We start from the raw sequence: 20,065 nt of genomic DNA on the forward strand, positions 1-20,065 counted from the left end.
ACCAGTCTGCGCAAGTAACTCATAACCTGTAACGACTTGGATCTGCCCTTATTTACTGCCTGTACTGTGGCCAAATTATCACAGAAGAACGTGACCGTGGAGTTCGACCATAAGGGCCCCCAAACCACTGCCGCAGCCACGATGGGATATACCTCAAACAAAGCGGAAGTGCGACCAAACCCCGGGACCTCCAGAACCTCTGGTGGCCACGGGCCAGCCATCCACTGACCGCCGTGTATTGCTGCAAAACCCAACGTACCCGTAGCATCCGTGTGCACCTTAGGAGAATCGCCCGTGACTGCTGGCAAAAACATGGACACCCCATTCCACTGGCTGATGTGGTTGTGCCACATGTGTAAATCAGCCAGTGCCTCGGGACCCAACTTGACCTGACTACTTGGCTTGGTTGCTGAAGACAGTAGTGCTAACAACCTAGAAACAAAAGATCTACCTTGTGGAATTATCCGCATAGCGAAGGCCAACATACCTAACAAGCTCTGGAGTTCCACCCTTGATGTCACCCTGGTTCTCACAAATTTCTGGATGGTCTCCTTGATCCTGCTTAACTTGTCTGCTGGCAGGCTAGCCTGCATTTTCTCCGTGTCTAATACCACGCCAAGGAACGTGATAGTGACCGCTGGACCTTCTGTTTTTTTTTGGGAGACACAGGTACACCAAGGGTATGGAACAATGACCTCAATGTGGGCAGGCTGTCGGGATCGCACCCTGGGGAATCTAACAAGAGGAAATCATCCAGATAATGTATCACGTGTCTGCAAGCTGTCACATTGACCAACGCCCAGTGTAAAGCTCGTGCCAGCTGTTCGAACAACCAAGGGCTGCTTTTTGAGCCGAACGTTAATTTTGACGCGAAATAGTACATGCCCTGCCATTTTATGCCATACCACTTCCACAACTCTTCGGCCACTGGTAACAACTTAAAGGCATCGGTAATGTCCGCCTTCGCCAACCATGTGCCTGGTCCCAACTGAAGAATGACCTGTATAGCCTGGTCTATGGAAGCGTATTTCATAGAAAATTCCTCAGATGGGATCAGGGCGTTTAAACTGGGTACCACAGAGGAATACGGGGCAGATAAATCGTAAATTAGACGGTTTTTATTTGAGAATTTTCCCGTCACCACCCCCACCGGGCTGACCCTCCAAACTTCAAATGGTGAGGACTGGAATGGCCCGATGATATAGCCCTTCGCCAATTCCTGCTGTATCAATTCCGTGACCACCTGGGGCTGTTTCGTGGCTGACGCTAGATTCTCACACTCAAAAGTGGATTGAGGTAACGCCACTAACCCTGTGTGAAAACCCGTCCTGAAACATGTGAGTAACCATTGTACCCAGTCTTGTTCCGGGTGACTAGCCAACACACAAGCCAACGCATCCACCTGAACCCCGTCTAGTCAAGACTGCTGAGACCTCTGGGAGCACAACGAGCTGGGATGGGCCCGGAAGCAAAGTAAGCAGACATGCAACAACCTACAGTTACTGAAATTACAACTCGACAAATTGTAGTTGTTGCACACCTGGCTCTTGCCCAGGAATCTCACGGGGCGCCCCAGTTTGTCTACTGCAGACGAGAACTTATGACCGGGAGCAGGTGACGCCATGATACCCCTGCTGGTGCTTGGCTCTGGTTCTTGGCTAACGCTGGAACACCACGGGGCAGTGTGGGAAATGGATTGGCAGATCGTGCAGGTAGGTGCCTTCAACCCAGCGAAGTGCTTACAATACAGCTCGGTGTCCACGACACTCCAGTCTGTCTCGTAAGCAAACTGACTGACCCCTGCCGCTGCCTTTGCCGCAAAGGACTTGTGGTACTCATAAAAATAGGACCCACCATACTTGTATGCAAACTCAGACAACTTGTATAAGTACAGATATAGCTCCTCCCTTCTTTCTGGTTTTTCTGTGCAAACCACATCTCTGTATAAACTGAAAGCAATGACAAATTCAACTATTGTAAGCTTGCGGTTTAACCTGGCATCCTTACTCTTGAAGACAACCGAGACCTCCCCACACGCTACTGTCTTGGTCTCAGTGACGTCCTGAGTACTGATAAGCAAGGATGCCAGGTTAACGTCCTTGCCATCGAGGATATCTCTGCGGATGGCAGCAGGAATGAAGTGGGATGGCGTAATCTTTGGAGGCATAGTTCCCCTACATACAGGCACTGCCACCGCAGAAGTAGCTGGGGCTGCCGATGCAACTACCGCAGGAGGGACTGATGCTTGGGATGCACCACCCCTCTCCATTGTGTCCATTCTGGATTGCAGGCTGGACAAAGAGGACATCATGCTGTTCATCATGTTGTGTAGTTGTGCCAAAGACGTGGCCACGGTCTGCCCTGACATGTCCCGTTGACTTCCGCTAGCTTCCTCTCCTGACATTAGCAGCTTGTACAATTCCGCTTTCCTGGCTGAAGCCGGAAATGGAATTCCCTTCTTGCGGAGTTCCTCCATCAATCTGGGAATTGTCCATGACCTATAAGCAGTACCCACTCCCTGCTCGGAGCTCCTGGCAGGGGTCTCTGGGACAGACAAGGTCTCTTCAATGTCTGATGCGTTTGACATGATGCTACCACCTGTCCGGGCCGTAGCGGGTGCCGGGGAAAGATTAATGAGACATGAGAACCACATACGACTATCAACTCCACCTAAACACACCCCCTAATTACTGTCCTGCAAACAACCAGCGCCAATCGTCTTGGCAAGGACCTAAAACAACATTATATATTAGCATGCTACCATGTAACAACTTTGAACTCAAGTGCCTACCACCTCATTGTGTACCAAAGCGGCTATCCTAGTCGATGATCCGAGAAAACTGTGAACCGTCCCAACTGCAGTGGTACCCTTATTTATGCAACCATCACCCTGATCCTATCATAACACCATGCGCGAGTGAGGATCCGAGCGCTTGACGTTGGCGCCGGCCCGTGTAAGATGTGGTAATGAATGTGTTACACCGTGCCTAAGAATCATGCCATTGCTCTGACAACCGCGTCAATAGCCACCTTGTTGTGGCCCCCTCCTTTCAGATGTATCAGGAGACAGTCGCGTACACCAATACAGTGGAGTGTTGCTCTGAAGACGTGTCAGCAGCAACCTGATCGTTGTTACCCGCCCCCTGAGTGTGTCAGGACAATGGTAGAATATGTGCTTATAATTAACGTGTGGTATGCTCTGAAGACGTGTCAGCAGCAACCAATCGTAGGTTGCCCCCCTGAAAGCGTGTCAGGAACACGGGCGAACGCCTACTACAAAAGTATGCCGTAAAGTAAGCTCTGAAGACGTGTCAGCAGCAAACCAGCCGAAGCTACCCCCTGAAAGCGTGTCAGGGTAATGGGTTAATGTCTACCTGCATGTGTTACGTGTGGTATGCTCTGAACGACGTGTCAGCAGCAACCAAGTGTAGGTTGCCCCCCTGAAGGCGTGTCAGGAACACGGGCTAACGCCTACTTAACAATGTGCTGTAAGGTAAGCTCTGAAAACGTGTCAACCGCAAACCAGGTAGGTTACCCCCCTGAAAAGCGTGTCAGGACAACGGGTTAAATGCCTACTCATTGATAACTTGTGACTCCGTGTCAGTAGTCATAGACGTATGTAAAAAGGTGTCAGGAGTGCCAGAATCACCTGCTCCTAAGTGGCATCTAACGTGTCCTGAATGTACGTCGTGAGACCAGTCGTGGTAAAGTGAACAACATTTTTTTTTTTTTTTATACATCGGTCTCCAACCCAGCAATTTGCATCGGAGTCCGATCCATACAATGTTTATGACAACACTGACGTTTGCTCGAAGAAGACGCGGTCGACGGCTGCTCTGGAAACATGACCACGGCCTAGCTGTGCGGTCCTGCCATAGCCATGTCTCCAGAGCAACCACAGCACGCGCACTGCCCGATCCGTCCGTGTGCGTCAGAATAGTCAACAACCTTGCATCAATTATAACAACCTCTAACCCCAAGTGCTGCTAAATACTCTTAAAACATACCTACCAGTCTAGAATGACGACAGGACTTGTACCAAGTACTCTTGTACCTGTGAAGTACAAATACATGACATGACAACCCTTTGCCAATTGATATTACCCCTATAACATTGTGACAACTGCGGCTCAATGATCTAACAGAATCCTGGTGCAAATGCTGCGCCTATTACAGAATGCCACCTCGTAACATTTGTGGTGTAAGACCCCTGCGGCACTGCCGAACCCACCGCCCCCCTCCCCCTGTATCATGATCGCTATTCATCACCCAACTCTAGTGTACATAAGGATCCCATGAATCCACCAAGGACCGGCCTCGCACCGCATACGTGAATTAAGCTCTCGGTCGGCAGATGACTGCCCTCGCAGCGGACTACGTGTCTGATTATCGACTGTAACTTTGACAGGCGCCGGGACCCGGCACTTACCCGATCTTCTAGTTAGAGTCTGGAGACGTACACCGCCCGCTCACTGTGCACCGCTGTCAGAACCGGAAGTCCCTGATTGATGACGTCACCTTCCTCCGACGTCCACCAACGCTGTACGACGAACGCCCCGGCTGCAGAGAGGCCGGGCGTTAAATACCCCTGGCCCCTCCCACAAATTCAGCCGATAGGCTTCCCACTTGTTTAGCCAAAAAATTGTGCAAACCTCGGTCCCACCCTAGATATTTGCCTATTTCACTTCTCTCTCAAGGAACCTTCACAAGTAACTTTTTGGCATGTACTCTGACATGTATTATGGCCCAAAATTAATGGAATTAATATGAACAGAATTCTGCTTGCAGCAGCCTTCCATTGTTTTAATGGGATTCTTCTATTCTGGGCACACTCTTTCCGCAACAGAAATTTCAGTTCCCTCGGAAAATATAAACATGTTGCTGTCAATGGACTTTAGCGCTGATTCTGATGGCACCTGCTGCACATGAAATCTCCACCCAGAATTACAAAGAATGCATAAGCCCTAATGTTATGTTCACACTGAGGAAATTCAGCAAGAAAAATGCCCTCACTAAATTACTCTGTGGATCTGTAGTAAGTGGAGCAGAACTATTCTAGAATCTGCTCTAATGTCGTGGCATTAATCGTATCTGTCGGCATCCTACCGAAAACTAGATACCAACGTATACTGTTAACGGGAGCAGCAGACCCCATTCACTTCTAAGGCCGAACAGAGTCACCCAGTGACTCCTTTTGAGACGTATGCACTATTTCGAAAGCGCAACCAACCCTGTTTTAACCCCTTAACGACATAGAACGTAAATGTACGTCCTGATGCCCTGTTACTTAAAGGGGTTATCCAGGAAAAAACTTTTTTTCTCTATCGGCTCCATTGGGGGGACACAGACCGTGGGTGTATGCTGCTGTCTCTAGGAGGTGTGACACTATAGTAATAAAAAAGAAGTCAGCTCCTCCAAGCACGATATACCCGCCTCCAGGCTCTGAGCTAATCAGTTTAAGCTTAGTGTCTAAAGGAGGTGGACATGGGCTGGATTCTCCAGTCCAGGTCTTCTGTTTTTTTATTTTCCTAGTATAGGGACGTGTTAGTTTTTTATTCCCTTTCTTTTCCGTTTTCAGGTGGGGACTTAGGAACTGCGGTTCACTGTTTCCCCATTGCGAGTAAGGGGGCACAGATATTGCGTATATGCGCTGTTAACCCCCCCTCGCCAACAGTCAGCGCCTGGGTGGTACCTCATGGGTCCGGGTCCCCCTATGTCTCTGCTCGCCTCGCTCGCGCATAGCAGCTAGGCGTGATGCAGGGACCATAAGCTGGCTGAAGACTTCACTGAAGACTCCATTAGGTAATTTCTTCTGTAGTTAAGTACTTTCCCCCCTTTTTTCTCCATAGGTATGGACTCGCAACCTCTGGAGACCCCCTGTTTTTGGCCCAGCTTCAGTTTTATGGGGCTGCATTTTACAGGGGCTGCATCTTTTTGTTGGGGGAGCAGTGGCAACTAAGGGGGCATATATTATAGGGCACTTTACTTCTGGGGGCACTTTATTTTATTATGTGTGTGTGTGCTTGGTGCAACTACTTCAGCGCCTTATATGCGGCTGTCTGCCGCGGCGCTGTTCGGACGGGCGCTTCCAGCGCCGGCTTACTATCGCTTTACTGCAGCGCCTTATCCGCGGCTTATAGCCGCGGCGCCGTTTCGAGCCGGGCGCTTCGGCGCCAGCTTACTTTCACTTTCGCCGGCCGTTTCGGTCTATTCCCCCAAGCGCTATGCGGACTGGACATGGCACTTGGGACAAGGAGCGGGCGCCATGACAGTCCTTCTCGGCCGGTCTTACCTCCGCCCACAGGGCTGGGAGCTTCCAGGGGCACGCAGCAGCCTCCAATCAGCGCCGTGGGCGCGATTTTCACAATGTTGGGGACTGTTACTGGGTGCCTTACTTCGGGCACGCCCCTCCTTTTCTATTGGCTGGTCTTTTTTAGTCTCCTTAGCTGCACGGAGTGTGTTCTCCTCACTGCTGCTGTAAACACTTTAATACCAAGATGTCTGGCTCTGATGAGCCCACTTGCCCTGCCAGCTCCACTGCTCCTCCAGACCCCCTGGTACCCCCTGATGCCCTTTCGGTACCGGTGGGTTCAGCCGCTCCACCACCCTGGGTTTTTCCCTGGCCCAGTATATGGCTGACTTGACCCAAGTCTCCCGTTCGGTGGCTGAGGCCTCCCGGGTAGTGGTGTCCGCCCTGCAGGGGTCTTCCCTGCGCAGGACCTCTGAGAGGGCCCGCTCCTCGTCTCCTCATGCTTCACGCTCTCACAAGCATACTAGGGGTGCCTTGTCTGACTCTTCCATTGAGTCTTCAGATAGACGTGAGCGTTCCCCTCGTGGGTCCCACCCCCCGGGTCCCGCCCCCCCCTGTCATCTGGGCACGCACGTCGCTCCTCCAGAGGACGTTCTCGGAATCGCCGCTCTGCCACGCCAGTGCTGCGTACCCGGTCAGGGTCGCCCCCCTCAAGGACTGCCTCTACTCATTCACTTCCCCTGGTGAACTGGTGGACAAGGCTTCCGAGCCGGCATCTGACTCAGAGGACCGCTCGGACTCAATTGCAACGGTGAACTCATTGGTGACAGCCATAAGACACACCTTTCACCTAGAGGATCTTCGGATATCTATCCAGAAGTATCCTTTCATCGTGCTAAGCCAGCACCTCAAAGGTTCAGCTCTCATGCTGACTTTGACGACATTCTGGAATCTGCATGGAAACATCCAGACAAGAGGTTCCCTGGAATCAAGACAATCCAAGAACGTTATCCATTTGTCAAGGACTTTGTCGCTAAGGTGGTTTCCCCTCCCTCAGTGGATCCACCAATCTCCCGGATCTCTAGGGCGACTACACTGCCTCTGGCAGTTGCTGCTGCCTTCAAGGATCCCACGGACAAGAAGGTAGAATCCTTAGCGAAGTCATCTTCTGAAGCAGCTGGCTCTTCTCTTCTTCCCATCTTCGCCTCGACATGGGTGTCCTAGGCCCTGTCGGAGTGGTGCCAAAAGCACCATCAGGATGTCTTAGCGGGATCCCCCTCAGAGGATCAATCTGCTCTGGCTCTCCAATGCTCTAAAGCTGGGGACTTTCTGTGCACAGCTTCCATGCAGTCAGCCCGTTGTTCTGCCTTTGCTGTGGGTCACCTTTATGTGGCTTAAAGCTTGGAATGCGGATGCCGCTTCCAAAAGGTCTCTCACTGAGCTTCCCTTTACGGGTGGCCGTCTTTTTTGCCGAACGCCTCAATGAGATTATCTCCGAGGCAACAGGAGGTAAGAGTTCCTTCTTACCTCAAAATAAGGCTCGCCCTTCTTCCCAAAGGAAGTCCTTTTTCCTTTCGGTCATTTCGGACCTCTGGTTCCAGCTAAGGGTCAGGGCAGGCGCAAGAAGGCTCCCTCGTGCTGGCACGCCCAGCTTGGAAGTCGGACTCCAACTGGTCTGGCCGTTTTGCGCCCAAATCGGGCAACCGCAAGCCCACTTCTGCATGAAGTGAGGCCCCCACCCGCGGTTTCTTTCGGGTGGGAGGTCTCTTGTTTTCCGAGACATCTGGACTTCACACATTCAGGACTCTGGGGTCAGGGATGTGGTGTCCAACGGTTACTGGATCGAATTTGCCTCCCTTCCGAGGGATCGCATTTTTCGATCCCGGGCCCCCCGGTCTCCTCCTCTGGCGAAGCAATTTCAAGGGGCTCTCCAGTCTCTGATTCTCCAGGGGGTTATCATCCCCGTTCCTCCAGGGGAACGTTTTCGGGGTTTCTATTCAAATTTATTTGTGGTCCCCAAGATGGACGGTTCTGTGCAACCAATCCAACCGTCACCTTCTCATCCACCATTTCAGAATGGAATCTCTCCGTTCGTTGGTGGCGTCCCTTGAAAAAGGGGAGTTCCCTTCATCGGTGGACATCAAGGATGCCTACCTCCATGTGCCAATATTTCCGGGCCATCATCGGTACCTCCGCTTGCGGTTCCGGAGGGGCACTTTCAATTCGTAGGCCTCCCCTTTGGTATGGCCACGGCTCCTCGGGTCCTTACAAAGATCCTTGCGCCAGTGTTGGGCCTGTTTGGTCGAGGGGAATCTCGATGATATCCTATCTGGACGACCCTTTCATCAAGGCTCCGACCAGAGCCCAGACTCTGGAGTATCTGGACGTCACTCTCCACTCTCTGACTCACTTCGGGTGGATGGTCAACCGGGACAAGTCAGTCTTCTGTCCTACCCAGTCTCTGACCTTCCTGGGACTTCGATTCGACGGCCTCTGCCCACATTTGTCTTCCGCCGGACAAACGTCTGGCGCTCTGGTCGGGGGCCCTCTCCCTTCGGACCCAGGTATCAGTCTCCATCTGCACAGCATGGACGTCCTGGGTCGGGTGGTGGCAACTATGGAGGCCGTACCCTTTGCCCAGTTTCATTACCACCCCCTTCAACTGGCGATTCTCTCTCGATGGAACAGGTCTCCTCTGTCCCTCGATCGTCAGATTGTTCTCCCTCGCAGGGTCCGTCAGTCTCTGCTCTGGTGGTTCCGCTCCCCCCTTCTTCTCCAAGAGCGGTCATTTCTTCCCCTTCTCTGGCAGGTTGTTACAACGGTTGCCAGCCTGTCGGGCTGGGGCGGCGTGTTCAGGGATTGGACGGTCCAGGGACTCTGGTCTCCCCTGGAAACCCTTTTTCCGATAGACATATTGGAATTACGGGCGATTCTTCTTGGTCTTCTTCATTGGGAATCCCGTCTTCAGTCTCCTCCTGTCCGCGTTCAGCCGGACAATGCCACGACCGTGGCGTACGTAATCGACCGGACGGCGCTCGCAGCTCGGCAGCCATGGCCGAGGTGACCAAGATTCTCACCTGGGCGGAGAGTAAGGTTCCGGCCATTTCAGCGTTTCACATTCCGGGAGTGTTCAACTGGGAAGCGGACTTCCTCAGTCGGTCCTCACCCGACCCTGGCAAGTGGTCTCTTCATCCGGAGGTCTTCGCGCAGCTCTGCGACCTCTGGGGCTTTCCGGACGTGGACCTCTTCGCGTTCCGACACAATTGGAAGATCCTTCCATTTGTGTCCAAGTTCCGGGACCCTCAGGCTCTGGTCGTGGACGCCCTAGTGATTCCTTGGGCGGGGTTCGCCCTACCTTATCTGTTCCCTCCTCTTCCGCTCCTTCCTAGGGTGCTGAGGAAGCTCAAGGCAAAGGACGTCCTCGCCTTTCTGGTAGCTCCAGATTGGCCCCGAAGGTCGTGGTACGCCGACGTAATCAGCTCCTGGACGACGCTCCTCTGCGCCTTCCGCTCCGCCCTACTCTCTTGGGGTCCTCTTGCCACCCCAATTTACATTTGCATTTGTTGGCGTGGCGATAGAGAAAAGGAGATTTTTTAACACTTACCGTAAAATCTCTTTCTCGAAGGACCCATTGGGGGACACAGCTCCCGCCCTTTTTGGGTTTTTCCTTTGGTTCTCTGTCCGAGGGTGTGTTCAGTTGTGTTTTTTCTTTTGGTTCTCGGACAGTTTTGGGTTTTTCATTGCCCTCCTCCTATTGCGGGTATATCCTAAGGCGGGTATCTCCTGCTGGGAGGAGCTGACTTTTTTTATTTCCATACTGTCACACCTCCTAGAGACAGCCAGATACACCCACGGTCTGTGTCCCCCAATGGATCCTTCGAGAAAGAGATTTTACGGTAAGTGTTAAAAATCACCTTTTTATATATCAACTGGCTCCAGAATGTTAAACAGATTTGTAAATTACTTCTATTAAAAAAATCTTAATCCTTTCAGTACTTATGAGCTTCTGAAGTTAAGGTTGTTCTTTTCTGTCTAAGTGCTCTCTGATGACACGTGTCTCGGGAACCGCCCAGTTTAGAAGAGGTTTTCTATGGGGATTTGCTTCTAAACTGGGCGGTTCCCGAGACATGTGTCATCAGAGAGCACTTAGACAGAAAAGAACAACCTTAACTTCAGAAGCTCAAAAGTACTGAAAGGATTAAGATTTTTTAATAGACGTAATTTACAAATCTGTTTAACTTTCTGGAGCCAGTTGATATGTATAAAAAAGTTTTTTTCCTGGATAACCCAAGTCCTTTACATGACGCGAGCACCGGACCGCTGCTCGCATCGTGCTTGGCAGGTCCCGGCTGCTATCAGCAGCCAGGGACCTGCCGGTAATGGCGGACATCAGCGATCGTACATATCACGGCATCTGCAGCATTGCGGTCATTTGAATGAATGAGCGGATCGCCCGTCTCATTACGAAGGACAATTGGTCGCCCATAAAACAAACCTTCCTATGGGTCTGTGGATGGAAATATAAAAGAGTTATGATTTTTAGAAGGTGAGGAGGAAAAAACGAAAATGCAAATATAAAATTGTCTGTGTCCTTAAGCGGATTTGACTCCTAATCTTCCCTCTCCTTATGGAACTTAGTTCCGCATTGAAGTTCCCTAGCGGAGCTTCCATTGTGTGCACAGCAACGGACATCCCATGAAAGTCAATAGGATTGTGATGCAAGGCGCAATCTGTGTGGAATCCCTGGCGGACATTTCTTGGGGATATTCCACCTTGCAATAACATAGTGTGAATATAATCTTATTCTCTGGCCCTCATGGGGTTGTATTTAGACCATGACTAGGGCAGAACTGGTTACAAGTCCTAACAGGCGGATGTATTCTACAGGGTTCTATTTTATCGTTTTTCCCAACCTGGGTGTCTCCTGCTGTTGCAAAACTACAACTCCCAGCATGCCCGGACAGCCTTTGGCTGTCCGGGCATGCTGGGAGTTGTAGTTTTGAAACAGCTGGAGGTACCTTGGTTGGGAAACACTGTTCTACTCATTGAACGTTGCAATACTACTGCTGAGTGAAGTCCTCCATGCCTCACGGGGGCGCTCGGCAGTAAGGAGCTCCGACGAGCGGACAGTGTTTGGCACAGCACGTTTTTCTCACCTTGTCCGACGTGAGGGCTGCGTCACGTGATGTGCTCGGTGTGTTGGTTAGCTCCGTTTACGGCGTTCGGTATTCATGTCGGGAGGTGGAAGCCGCGGGGTGTGAGGGGGCGGAGAGTCCGGTATACGAGGTAAATAAATACGGATCAGGATAGTGTGTGTGTGGTTATGGGAGAAGGCTGTAGGTAGAGCCGCGCTGTATGGGATTATGGGAATTGTAGTCCACAAGACAGCTGACTACTAGTTGTGCTATGTAAACACTTAGGGGAGAGCTGTTCCTTTCCCCCCATTATGTTGAAGTTTACAGGGGGATGTTTTGCAGTCTCCATCCCTAACATGGAGTAGACAGCAGGTCCATCCTGTTCTACTTGTTTACTGATCCATCCAGACTATGGCTTCCGCTAATACTAGGTGTGAAATAGAAGAGCTGCTTATTGTATAAACAAACACCTTTGGGGGGGACAGGTGTCACAGTTTTCACCCTCTAAAAATTTGTTGCGCTCCATCTGGTAAAGTGGCGCTCCGGCTTAACCCCTTAAGGACCGTGGGGTTTTTTCCGTTTTTGCATTTTCGTTTTTTGCTCCTTGCCTTTAAAAAAATCATAACTCTTTCAATTTTGCACCTAAAAATCCATATGATGGCTTATTTTTTGTGCCACCAATTCTACTTTGCAATGACGTCAGTCATTTTGCCCAAAAATCTACGGTGAAACGGAAAAAAAATCATTGTGCGACAAAATTGAAAACAAAACGCTGTTTTGTAACTTTTGGGGGCTTCAGTTTCTACGTAGTAAATTTTTCGGTAAAAATGACACCTTCCCTTTATTCTGTAGGTCCATACGATTAAAATGATACCCTACTTATATAGGTTTGATTTTGTCGGACTTCTGGAAAAAATCATAACTACATGCAGGAAAATTAATACGTTTAAAATTGTCATATTCTGACCCCTATAACTTTTTTATTTTTCCGTGTATGGGCCAGTATGAGGGCTCATTTTTTGCGCCGTGATCTGAAGTTTTTAACGGTACCATTTTTGCATTGATAGGACTTATTGATCTTTATTCATTTTTAAATTATATAAAAAGTGACCAAAAATGCACTATTTTGGACTTTGGAATTTTTTTGCGCGCACGCCATTGACCGAGCGGTTTAATTAATGACTAAATTAACTAAAATTAATATAACTAAATCAGAAAATAAAAAAATTAAATAAAAAATAAATAAAAAATAAAAATAAAATAAATACTCGCGTGGCTCGAAGGATGGAATAATAGAGTTCTGGCTTATAAAGGGGAGGATTAAAAAAACAAATAAACACAAAAAAACAAAGAAATGAGAAATGGCGGTGTCTTTAACCCCTTGAGGACCAAGGACGTACCGGACGTCCTTGGTCCTGCTCTCCTGATATAACACGGGGTTACACAGTAACCCCGCGTCATATCACGGCGGGCCCGGCGTCATAGTGAAGCCGGGACCCGCCTCTAATAGCACGCAGCGCCGATCGCTAAAAGCGAAAGTGAAAGTTGCCAGCTAGCTCAGTCGGGCTGTTCGGGATAGCCGCGGCTAATCGCGGCATCCCGAACAGCTTACAGGACAGCGGGAGGGCCTCTACCTGCCTCCTCGCTGTCCGATCGCCGAATGACTGCTCAGTGTCTGAGATCCAGGCATGAGCAGTCAAGCGGCAGAATCGTCGATCACTGGTTTCCTATGAGAAACCAGTGATCAATGATGATCAGTGTGTGCAGTGTTATAGGTCCCTATGGGACCTATAAAACTGCAAAAAAAAAGTGAATAAAGATCATTTAACTCCTCCCCTATTAAAAGTTTGAATCACCCCCCTTTTCCAATAAAAAAAAAAACAGTGTAAATAAAAATAAACATATATGGTATCACCGCATGCGGAAATGTCCGAATTATAAAAATATATCATTAATTAAACCGCTCGGTCAATGGCGTGCGCGCAAAAAAATTCCAAAGTCCAAAATAGTTTAAAAATGAATAAAAAGCGATCAATAAGTCCTATCAATGCAAAAATGGTACCGTTAAAAACTTCAGATCACGGCGCAAAAAATTAGCCCTCATACCGCCCCATACACGGAAAAATAAAAAAGTTATAGGGGTCAGAAGATGACAATTTTAAACGTATTAATTTTCCTGCATGTAGTTATGATTTTTTTCCAGAAGTCCGACAAAATCAAACTCAAAATCACAAAAAAAAGTAGGGTATCATTTTATTGGTATGGACCTACAGAATAAAGATAAGGTGTCATTTTTACCGAAAAATTTACTACGTAGAAACGGAAGCCCCCAAAAGTTACAAAACGGTGTTTTGTTTTCAATTTTGTCGCACAATAATATTTTTTCCGTTTCACCGTAGATTTTTGGGCAAAATGACTGACGTCATTACAAAGTAGAATTGGTGGCGCAAAAAATAAGCCATCATATGGATTTTTAGGTGCAAAATTGAAAGAGTTATGACTTTTTAAAGGCAAGGAGCAAAAAACGAAAATGCAAAAACGGAAAAAACCCCGGTCCATAAGGGGTTAAAACTACAGCTCATAGCATGTCCACACTTCCTTTATCTGTAGTTTTGCATACACAATGGAAATCTCCTATACTGGATACCGGTATGCTTTACGGCCGGTATCCAGTATGCTGTAAAATCTAGACTAGTCTGTCTAGCTAAAAGACAGGCGACCCCTAGTGGTGGCTATTTTGAGCTTGAATTTCAGGTGAAAATGTAAATTTTTTTTTAACAGGTGTATATTGTGAAATGTTCTATTATGAGTCCTGCAATATTTGAAAAGTTTTTAACAACGACAGTGCCTCTTTAACCCCTATCCTTAGGATAGGGGATAAGTTTTGCAGGACTGGACTATTCCTTTAAATAAAAAGTGCCATGCTAGAGCAACATATGGAATACACCAAATAGAAAGAAAAGCACAATGCACAAGTCGTGTATCAAAAAAATAATCTTTTATTGAAAATATAAAAAAAAAAAAAAAAAAAAGCAGCATCCCAAACAACCCCCACAAACACATGTACACCTGCGGCAAGGAGGAAAAGAATATATATATATTTTGAAAGCTGAGGTACGTGCTCTCAAATCACCCAAGTGCAAGTAAAAAGTGCAAGTGTTCACACAAAATACCATGCACGAGGATGCGGTCTATCGCAGGCCCCCCAACAAACCAAACCCTTCGCCTCTGGGCCAAAAGGCACCTGCAAGGTTCCAGGTACAATGTCCCCTTTTGCTGAAGCTACTGAGGGACCGAAAGTATTCCCGGCGGACAACTAGGTTGTCACCAAGGAACCAGTAAAACCGGTTTGGCATCCTGCCGAAACAGGATGTCACGAGGTATAGCAGGGAGATGAGGAACCTAATGGCCACACACACCTCCCCTAGATCAGCAGGAGGGACACCCAGAAGGGCTACCACACCCTACCAAATCCTAGTGGACAAAACAAACACAAAAAGTGGACACAGTGACAAAATAAATAATAAATAAATAAGTGGATGTGCGCAGTGTGTAATACTGCCCATACTTCAGACCGGATCTATAAAAATTCCCCGATCCTAGCCGGGATACTAAGGGTGAGTGCCCAGAAGAGTGAGAGAAAAAGTGCATGCTACGTGCTTTCATTCAAGTGGGGTTGCCATTCCCAAGTGAATTCCGGCACCCTGGGGTCACCACTCCCAGGGCACTTGTGCACCTCGGCCTTCACTCTACCCGGACCTTAAGGCCAGATCCAGCAGGGAACAGGTCACATCGGGGATGACTGCGGTGCTATACAGCCATCCCTGGTACACCCGTCCTACTGTGTGGTTCCCCATCCTGCCTTGGTGGTCTTCCACACCGCCAACTAACAGGAAAGGTACTACACTTGATCTTAGCCAAAATGCCGAGAAGCGAAGAAAATAATATTATCCTAATATTATTAGTAGAGCCTAAGCTACTCATGGGTAGAAAGGGAGGAAAACACATGCAAGTGGGCCCATGTAAAACTAGCATAACTACAGTCATGGCCGTAAATGTTGGCACCCCTGAAATTTTTCGAGAAAATAAAGTATTTCTCACAGAAAAGGACTGCAGTAACACATGTTTTGCTATGCACATGATGATTCCCATTGTGTATTGGAACATAACCAAAAAAGGAAGAAAAAAAGCAAATTGAACATAATTTCACACCAAACTCCAAAAAATGGGCTGGACAAAATTATTGGCACCCTTTCAAAATTGTGGATAAATAAGATTGTTTCAAGCATGTGATGCTCCTTTAAACTCACCTGGGGCAAGTAACAGGTGTGGGCAATATAAAAATCACACCTGAAAGCAGATAAAAAGGAGAGAAGTTCACTTAGTCTTTGCATTGTGTGTCTGTGTGTGCCACACTAAGGATGGACAACATAAAGAGGAGAAGAGAACTGTCTGAGGACTTGAGAACCAAAATTGTGGAAATATCAACAATCTCACGCTTACAAGTCCATCTCCAGAGATCTAGATTTGCCTTTGTCCACAGTGCGCAACATTATCAAGAAGTTTGCAACCCACGGCACTATAGCTAATCTCCCTGGGCGTGGACAGAAGAGAAAAATTTATGAAAGGTGTCAACGCAGGATAGTCCGGATGGTGGATAAGCAGCCCCAAACAAGTTCCAAAGATATTCAAGCTGTCCTGCAGACTCTGGGAGCATCATTGTCAGCGTGAACTATCAGTCGGCATTTAAATGAAATTACACACTATGGCAGGAGACCCAGGAGGACCCCACTGGTGAAACAGAGACATAAAAAAGCAAGACTACATTTTGCCAAAATGAACTTGAGTAAGCCAAAATCCTTCTGGGAAAACATCTTGTGGACAGATGAAACCAAGATAGAGCTTTTGGGTAAAGCACATCATTCTACTGTTTACCGAAAACGGAAGGAGGCCTACAAAGAAAAGAACACAGTACCTACAGTGAAATATGGTGGAGGTTCAATGATGTTTTGGGGCTGTTTTGCTGCCTCTGGCACTGGGTGCCTTGAATGTGTGCACCGCATCACGAAATCTGAGGATTACCAACGGATTTTAGGTCGCACTGCACAGCCCAGTGTCAGAAAGCTGGGTTTGCTTCCAAGATCTTGGGTCTTCCAGCAGGACAATGACCCCAAACATATGTCAAAAAGCCCCCAGAAATGGATGGCAACAAAGTGCTGGAAAGTTCTGAAGTGGCCAGCAATGAGTCCAGATCTAAATCCCATTGAACATCTGTGGAGAGATCTCAAAATTGCTGTTGGGAAAAGTCGCCCTTCCAATAAGGCTAGGTTGACACTACAGAATCTCCGGGCAGAAAATTTCCGCCCGGAGATTCTAAGTGCGGCCAGTGCTGGCTGAATCAGTCGGCGCTAGGACCACGCGGACACTGCAGTCTCCAATAGACTGAAATGTGTTCCGCGAGTATTTCCGCCTGAAGAATGAGCAACGCGGAAATTTCCAAGCAGATTTTCTGTTCACAAATTCCGCTTCACAAATTCCGAAGTGTGAATTTATGAACAGAAAACCATTCACTACACTATACATTTTAGTAAGCGGAATTTCTGCCTGCAATTTCAAAGCGGAATTGCAGACGGAAATTCCGTAGTGTGAACCTAGCCTAAGAGAGACCTGAAGCAGTTTGTAAAGGAAGAGTGGTCCAACATTCCGGCTGAGAGGTGTAAGAAGCTTATTGATGGTTATAGGAAGCGACTGATTTCACTTTTTTTCCCTAAGGGTGTGCAACAAAATATTAAGTTAAAGGAAAACTGTCAGCTTGCTCCCCCCACACTAACCAGAGGTACTGGCGCGGGGGACACTGATCAGTCCGGCTGTTCGGACGATATCTTCGTTTTTCCCTATATGCTAATTGAGTGCTAACTGGCACAGGCGGGGTAACTGGGACTCTGACGTCACCGCCGCCGGCCACAGCGCCGCCCAGCACATCAATATTCCTCCCCTCTCTCCGCCTCTCCCTCTTCTCCCCACTCTGTAATGAAGAGGGAGAGGCGGAAGGAGGGGATTAATATTGATGAGCTGGGCGGCGCTGTGGCCGCTGACGTCAGAGTGCCAGTTACCCCGCCTGTGCCAGTTAGCACTTAATTAGCATATATGGAAAAATGAAGATATCGGCCAGGCAGATCCGGGCACAGTAAGCATCAAACTGATCAGTGTCCCCCGCATCAACCAGAACCTCTGGTTAGTGTCGAGGGGGGGGGAGCAAGCTGACAGTTTTTATTTAAGGGTGGCAATAATTTTGTCCAGACCATTTTTGGAGTGACATTATGTCCAATTTGCTTTCTTTCCTCCCTTTTTTTGGTTTAGATCCAATACACACAAAGGGAATAAACATGGGTATAGCAAAACACGTGTTTCGCTCCTGAGCTTTGTCAGGGGGTTTGGCTAACACCGGGTCTGGAACCCCACTCATATGCTTCATGCGCACCAATCCGCATTGTTATTACTTTCAGCATAATGAAAGAAGGACCAGTCATAGGCCATGAAACATAAACTGAACCTGTAACCCCTAGTTATAACTTTTAGGCCATGTTCAGACCTCAGAATGTCCGCAAGGAAAATCTCTGTGTGATTTTGGAGATTTTGGGTGCTGGCATTAGGAAGGCACGGGAATGCGCCATCTCATAGACGGCTATGCATTCCGTGCGGAGTCTGCAGAAGGAATGAACAGGTTCCATGTATGAAACATCTGGCACAGAAAATTCTTCTGCCGAAATTCTGTGAACATAGCCTTAGGGGCTGATTTTTTTACCCAGTGGACTTTATTATTTATTTATTTATTATTATTTATTTATGTTCTCTTTATTTAGGGGGTCAACACGATTACAACGATACATAGTTTTTGTATTTTTTGTTTTTACCAAAATAAATATGCTTAAAGGGGTATTCCAGGCAAAACCTTATATATATATGATCAACTGGCTCCGGAAAGTTAAACAGATTTGTAAATTACTTCTATTAAAAAAATCTTAATCCTTCCAATAGTTATTAGCTTCTGAAGTTTTCTGTCGAACTGGTCAATGATGATGTCACATCCCGGGAGCGGTGCATGATGGGAGAATATCCCTTGCATGATGGGAGAATATCCCCATAGCAACTGCACAGCTCCTAGGACTTGAGTCATCAGAGAGCAGTTAGACAGAGAACAACAACTCAACTTCAGAAGCTAATAACTATTGGAAGGATTAAGATTTTTTAATAGAAGTAATTTACAAATCTGTTTAACTTTCCGGAGCCAGTTGATATATAAAAAAAATTTTTTGGCCTGGAATACCCCTTTAAAAGCATCCTATTCTGACCCCTATACTATGTTTTAAATATATTGTTATTAAAGTAAAAACAATATAACAGCGCATAACATACTTTGTGTGGAAGTGGAATAAAACAACCAACAAATGATGGCGATGCAGCAGTGAGCAAAACCACCCAAAAAGGCAAAGAATAGGTAAAGACATTCCCAACCACCCCCAAAGTTGAGCAATATAGCATATCTTAACACTATGGCACACAGAGATACATTATAATAGATGCAGAACAAGTGGACAGTCAAATGAAGGAAGGGGGGAGCATTTTGTCTTCTATGAGGTCCACACCTTAACCAGGGCAATAGATATACCAAACAAAGTATGGTAGGCAGTCAGGGTACCAGATAGTGTCTTTAAAGGGTCCCACCACCTATCTTGACATCTGAGAATAAGTTTACTATAAAGGTCTTCCACTTCTTGAAAAACATTTCTAAACTTTTTTTATGTTTATTTTAACTTTCTAAGTACCAATAGGAGACTATTAATAGCAATAATTGTTTTTTATTGTTCAGTGCTATCTGTCCTCTTCTAGTACAGTCTTCCTGAAGCTGACTGTTTTAGAAGGGTGGCAATCGGACCTCCATCTTCCATTTTAACTCGTCAGAACCCCCTGATCTCGCTATGGGGGGGGTTGCGTTTATGTCAGAACCGCTGTAAAATCAGCCACCCCTGTGCAAATCGACAATTTAGGCCTCAGATGTACATGGTGCACTCTCACTCCTGAGCCTTGTTGTGCGTCCACAGAGCATTTTACGCCCACATGTGGGGTAGTTCTGTACTCAGAAATTGTGCTACAAATTTTGGGGCTCTTTTTTTTCCTTTTACCTCAGGCTGGTGTAGACCCCAATTTTTCCTTTTCATAAGGGATAAAAGGAGAAAAAGGCCCCAAAATTTGTAGTGCAATTGCTCCCAAGTACGGAAATACCCCATATGTGGCCCTAAACTGTTCCCTTGAAATACGACAGGGCTCCGAAGTGAGAGAGCGCCATGCGCATTTGAGGACTAAATTAGTGATTGCATAGGGGTGGACATAGGGGTATTCTACTCCAGTGATTCCCAAACAGGGTGCCTCCAGCTGCTGCTAAACTCCTAGCATGCCTGGAGAGTCAGTGGCTGTCCAGAAATGCTGGGAGTTGTTGTTTTGCAACAGCTGGAGGCTCCGTTTTGGAAACACTGCCGTACGATACGTTTTTCATTTTTATTGGGGGGGGGGGGACAGTGTAAGGGGGTGTATATTAGGGATCGACCGATATCGGTGGGGCGGAGCATTATCGGCTTATCGGCAAGGTAATTGCCGATACCGATAATGCCCAAAATCGTGA

The 20,065-nt window shown here is 47.6% G+C and overlaps 1 protein-coding gene across 1 annotated transcript in view; it reads left to right on the forward strand.

Annotated features, from left to right (window-relative positions):
* Positions 1-11,404: 11,404 nt before the first annotated feature.
* The window catches only part of N4BP2 (NEDD4 binding protein 2), a 68,069-nt gene continuing 59,408 nt past the window's right edge, over positions 11,405-20,065 (forward strand). Inside the window, exon 1 of the mRNA XM_056557060.1 lies at positions 11,405-11,536. The gene's annotated coding sequence lies outside the window, so the exon portion shown is untranslated. The remainder of the gene's footprint in view (positions 11,537-20,065) is intronic.

Source organism: Hyla sarda, chromosome 1 (genome assembly GCF_029499605.1).
Source record: "Hyla sarda isolate aHylSar1 chromosome 1, aHylSar1.hap1, whole genome shotgun sequence".
NCBI lineage: Eukaryota > Metazoa > Chordata > Amphibia > Anura > Hylidae > Hyla > Hyla sarda.